This window comes from Phymastichus coffea, unplaced genomic scaffold (assembly GCF_024137745.1).
Source record: "Phymastichus coffea isolate CEN01 unplaced genomic scaffold, Cenicafe_Pcof_1.1 PCOF00011, whole genome shotgun sequence".
Taxonomy (NCBI): Eukaryota; Metazoa; Arthropoda; class Insecta; order Hymenoptera; family Eulophidae; genus Phymastichus; species Phymastichus coffea.
The window spans coordinates 1119979-1126508 of NW_026706822.1; positions in this window are offsets into that span (position 1 = coordinate 1119979).

Below are 6530 nucleotides of genomic sequence, written 5' to 3' on the forward strand. Positions count from 1 at the left end.
AATGCATTAAATATCGCAACAATTAGTCCGGATTTATTAGCCTATTATTTTATGAACTAACCAGGCTACATGAGCCTACTTGCGGTCATTCACTTAATTAAGTGCTTACCAGTAGATGTACGGACAAGAAACTCTACAGAGTGCTATCAAGAACTACCTGTAGAGCACGACGGTAGACCTATGTTTATGACACCTCGCACACACATATTGAAATTTTCCGGTACAGAAACAGCCTGTGATGAGACAGTACCAGTAATGTTTAAGGTGGGAAGTGGATGGTTTAAGATGTTACCACGACCGATCTATTTTAGCGACGGACCAGGAGTTTTAAAGCCTCTGACAAAACAAACATGGAAATATCTAGCACCCATTGACATAACTAACAGCGGAATTTATAGTTTGTCAGATATTAAAAAATTAAAAAGCTACATCATGTTTCCAAACGAACAAGCCGCGATTTTAAATAAAGTAGCAAAAAGTATATCTTTGAACGGACGTCCCGGAGCAGAATTATCATTCTATCATATGCTCGATGAAAAAGCGCTAGAAAAATTAGCCGAATCCACATGGTCGAAATTATGGGGAAGATTTATGAGTTTTGGTTCGGTAAGCGCGGGTATTATTTCCGTAATTATGCTTTTTCGCGTGATTAAATTTATACTCTATACAATCATTCATGGATATGCACTCTATTCGCTTTTCACATGGTTTACCAAAGTAATAGGTGCAGTACGGAATTCACTTATAAATTTACTTGTCCATTTAGTTAGGACTCCTACTAAAGAACGGGAATAAGATAAGAATCAAAATAAAATCGAGCGAGGAACAGTGGTCAACACTAGTTATATAAACGCACCTCCAAATGCCCTATCTGCTCCAAGTTCTTCGGACGCACCAGCATTGAAAGCGAAAGTAATCGAATGTACCTTTAAACCCAATACACAACAGGTAGAAAACAGATTAATAGATATTAGACTCTATCCCGTATTACAAGAGCCTTGCATTCGGTCAATTCCTCGAAGGAATAAACGAGCTCCTTCAGATAAGGACGAATAAAAAAATTGGTATTAAAATTAGATTTGTCATCATGAATGATTCAGAAAAAATCGAAGTACTAGAAAATCTAATCTGTATAAAGACAAAATTAATATGTATGGCTCAAAGAAATGACGAATCAACTCATAAATTTGGAAAAAGAGCCATAAACTTATTAAAATCATACAAGATTGCAGGCCATTTAGCTCAATTACAGTTAGATGAAGTAACAGACACTATAGAAGAAAGAGAACAATTAGCAATGATGTGTTCTGTTAAATACCTAAACAAAGGCATAAAAAGATATATGTGTCAATACAAATTTTATAATTCATTACAGCAGGCAGTTGCACACGCTGAACAAATTAGCAACAATTTAAATGAATTAGAAAATATTGCAAATGCAACAGATTTAGCAGCTAATTAATATCAAAACATTCAAAGATCTTATTTTTAATCACATAATGTATTTGATTCATTGGATAAAATATTCCTGACATAGCACAGTTACATTTTATGATGTATAAAAAATTACTAATTGTAGAAATAATACTACAGTTCATAGATGCCGAACAGTTTGTCGTGTACAAAATGATGTCTTTTCCAGTTTTTCAACAATCAGGCAGTCAATCGCTGCATACATTGAACCGCGGAATGATTACATTGTTGTATCAGAAACTAATAATTCATATTTCTTTATGAGTGAAACGGCCTCTGAATTATGTAACATCGTAAAATATTATAGAATATGTAGTGTAGAATTAATAGAAAATACTAAAGCATCTTGTGAGTTCAACATGCTAATAAAGCCAAAACTCAAAACTTTATATGAATGTAATGTTAAATTAAGTCAAGATGAAGATTATTTCCTAATCAAAACTGCTAGCAGTCATTTCTGGTTATTCTCAAGGAGAGAATATGATTCATTAAAAATTAAATGCACTAACAAATTGATATCTATTCCGAAGCTTTCTTCTGTCATAATTGAACTCCCAAGGTCTTGTGACATATGGGCCGACGGAAAAATATATAGAGATGCGACCGGCAATAAAGTAATAAAAAATCTAATTATTCCGCCTTTTCGACTAACCCTTTTAAATATAGACCGGCGGTTAGACAGTACAACTAAAATTGAGATAAAACTGATCAATACCCTAACAACAAAAATAGAATCAAAAACAACTAACTTGTCAACTTGAAACCTTATTTGTATCAGCATTGCAATTTTATGTTTAATTATAAGCTCTCTAATTATGTTTATAGTATATCACTATGTCAACAAAAAACAAAGTAGAAGAGGCACTACAGTAAACGAAACATATATACCAATATGTCGAAATTAGATACCGGGTTTAGATACGATTTTACGGGGCCACCGTTTTACGAGATACCCCGCATACCTCCTAAAAAGGTTCACGAGTATGAAAATATGTTACCAACTCTATTAGAATTAACCCAGGATGAAGAACTAAAGGAAGAATAGTCTGAACAAATAGGAATCGAAAGCTCAGAATCAATAAATATCAAAGAATAAATAAGTATACCTGTTATTAAGGGAGTCAGTCAGCCAGTTCCAATTTTAGCATTCACATGAAATATTTAGCTTTGCGGGGGAACGTATCCGTAGTATTAGGCCAGGTGTGGGTAATAAAGCTTTCCTAGTGTGACTGGAGTAGATCATGGATTGTAAAATGGTAATCATCCAGCAACATAAAAGTAGAAAGAAAGAGGTAGGGAATTAGAAAAAATCACTATTAAAACGAATGGAATAAGAGGAAATTAGTTAGTCTATAGAAAACAACAGAGCAAGCAATTAATATAATCCAGTGAAAAATGTACGCTCAGTGTGTTTCCATCAAACTCATAAGTGAAAGAAGATTTTTCACGGTTTTCTCTTTAACGAGTAAGGTGTTGTGCAACGAAACCTAGGACTGTTCGAAACGAGTGAAAACTACTGTTGGACACCCGAACCATTCCATATTTATCGCTAGGGAGCTTGCCGCTGGTTGAACAAAACAGCAAGTGAATACGGATACAAAGTGCGGACCTTACAGCCAACCAACACGTATGAATTAATCGGAGAAATATTAAGTAATAACTCATCAAAATTTCAAGTAATATGCAAGGAAAGGGTAACGAAGATGGGATACTCACTGCTAGGTCCAGTAATACTAGGACTCACAGTAGCACAACAGCAAGCCAGAGGCAAATGTTTTACATTAAGAAACAATAATGAGATATTTCAATATCCGGAATATCTTACAGTACCAAAGAATAGTTTATTCAGGAGCCAAAATTTGCTATTTCAAACCGTGAGTGAAAGTACTAATATCTTCATTCAGCATCTATTTAAGATAAATTATGGTAGTTTTAATACAGATAACCGCCTTAAGTTTGGATATTGTGCAGTGTGTCAAGTACCATTATTAGTAGTACGTAATTGTCGTTACTGCACGGCGTTACATTTAAGCAAACAGTGTGAGGACGTGTATTTGCAAATTTTGGAGTGTCCCTTTGCCGAACATCGGAAGTCGTTAGAAAATGATGACGAAAGCTGCCGATTCCATCAAGGAGGTAGTGATTTAATTCGGGTGTGGAGTAGGCAAGTAGATCAGTTATTTTCAGAAAACAGTAACTATTGGCTAAATCTTAGTGAATAAATTTGTTTTGGGGGCTATTTTTATATAAAAATAGAAATAAATAAATAAATTATTATTAGAGTGAATTTATACTGCAATTTCCTGACAAAACTCCTCCCAATACAGTTGACATAGAATACACTAAATTCAAGACCTGGTATTCGAATAAATTAAGTGGTATCTAGCAGTAGGAAAGAAACAAAATTAGAATTTTATAGCTAGTTTAATGATTAAGTACCAGGTTTGAAAGGTAGAGTAAAAAAAAGGGACTTAGTTGCCAGTAAGACAGCATAGTGTCAACTAGTTTTTGTGTCTGTGTCTCTATAAGTCATTGTATACCATGTTCGTGAGTAGGGTCTTGCAAAAGTTGGAAGAAGTGTATGGAGAAAACCACGGATTTGTGATCACAGAGTGATAAGTGATCCCTTAAACTTGTTCAACAGTCCGGAACTATACGACAACGTGGTTTTACCGGAAATGTATCGACGAGGAATCATCTTGCGATTCAACGGCGAAGCAATGAAAATGGGACGACCATCCAGAGCGGGTAACTCAACAAATCAGGCCCAAGTCTTAGGGCAGATTTGCTATGACAGCTGCGAAGACTACCGAAAGGCATCGGAGGATTGCGCTCGTATGATGGGATACGACCTAATCCTACCGCTAGTACCCGGACCGGATATCACGAATAAGCAACTTCAAATCGTCATGAAAAGGTGGCAGTTAAGATACGAAAACGACCAGTTGCAGTACGTAGAGTATGTTCCTCGACCACCGGATGAATGTACGAGAGAAGATATGCAGGTATGGATAGATTATCTTGTAGCATATTTTCATGGAGAAAGGATCGAACGCGGAAGAACATACGCCAAATTTGTACATCTGCCTTATGGAGGTGTGGGTTTTGCGGACATATTAACTTTTGATAACTGTGTACAGTCCTCTCGACCACTACCTGTGTGGCGTTTTTGTAAGCTGTGTATTTTAAAATATTTAACTCATGGACCGAAGAATATCTTCTTCATCTGTTGGGAGTGCTGGTCAACCGCCCATCAGAATGCCCTTCAACCCGGAGAAAAATGCCGTATATGTAAACCTGGCACCATAGGAGAAGAAATATTTCTAAGAAGATTAAATGTAGTGTAGAGTGGTGGTTTCTTGTCTTTTGAAAATTAGAGACTTTATAGTGATCCGAAGTTTTTCTTATTCAAACATATATATGTGTAAAATTACTGGGTGTTTAGTACGTGCTGATTGTAACTCATTATGTGCAAAGTATAAGTATATTATCTTGATATATGCAATTTCAAATAGGCAGGTGCAACTTGCGAGCCCCCTGCGTCGCTGATTTTCAGGGGCGGGCGTGTTACGTCGAGGACGAGTCAGACTATTTTATGGCGGTAAAATTTTAATTTTTTATGGAAGGGGAGTTCCCGTAATTAAAAGCAATAGTCATTTAATAGTTGACTTTAATCTTAGTGACGCACTTACCCCTTCTGGGATTAACCCTTTATCGATTAGTTTTTATTTATTTTGTGCTATAAAAGAGAACGCAAAACAATTGTAACAGAGACTCTGTATTCTACTCTGTGACGCTACGCACTTTCTGTAATGTATAATAAATATTATAAATCTATTTCTATAATATCTTATTTTAGAGTTATACCTAATCCACGTCCATCTCTGGGTTCGGAGGTACGAGTTTCTGGACCAGGTAAATTATTTAATTATAACTTATTCACTAGGTATTTTAGATACGTTGCCGCCTTGCTATTGTTTGAGTCTCGCACCCGTGATAAAGCGCTTACGCGTTGACCGAAAAGAGACAGTCGCGTTTGAGTAATTCTTGTCAATTCGCGGCCGTTACGTGAGACGTAACAATGCAATGGAAATGTCAATGAGATCACTATCAAAGCCCACCGTTGACTACTTTGAAATTACGATAGCATTTATTACTTTATAATATATGTGATAAAAAAATGTATACTAGAATACTTTATCAGTGAATTCATAGTCCGGGCATTTATACACACCAGTATTCTTAGTTAATATTTAGTTAAAGTTTCGGATAAATTTCAAGTTGGCAACTTAGCTCTGAGTTTTAATGCCTTAGATAATCTTAATAGTTAATTTTCTAAGAACTGATTGTCTACATAATATTTTAATATTAGTAACAATCAGTCTAGTATAAATACTATTTTATTTCATTATTCAGTCTATTGTAAATAGTAATTTTTTAAAAATTATTTTTTTAATTTAAAATTTACTGTTCAAACATACGGCATCGAAATCGGTAAATATTTACTTTGTTAAGATACAAGTTGTAATATTCATTGAAAATACATATTTTTATATTGTTTTTCAGCGTAACGACCCACAACAGGCGACTGATACTGCCTCCAGTATCGAAATTGGACATGGCGTAAAACTTCCAAAGGCCATCATTGAAAAATTACGCAAGAAGGACCTGCGGCACTTGTTATAATTTTCAACAAACGCCCTTTTCACAACAGAGAACTTTTCTAAAAGTTCTATGAGCGGAAAAAAAGCCGTTTATTGGATACGGCCATGCCTGAACTTGATTTAAACAAGCGTTTGGCAATAATAAGTAAGAAATAATAAATTTTACAAATCATTTTATTTTAATCGTCAATATTCATTTTATAATTATTTATATTTACATATTTTTCAGGCTATGCTATTTTCACTTTGTAACGAAAGCTCGTTCGTTATCAGTTTTTAAGGTGGGCAAGTGAGGTGCACTCGCTCATAGCAATCGAGGCGGGAAGGGGGGGAAAGACAAAGAAATGAAAGTGGTTAAGGAATTATACACAATTTGTGTTTTCTTGGATTTAA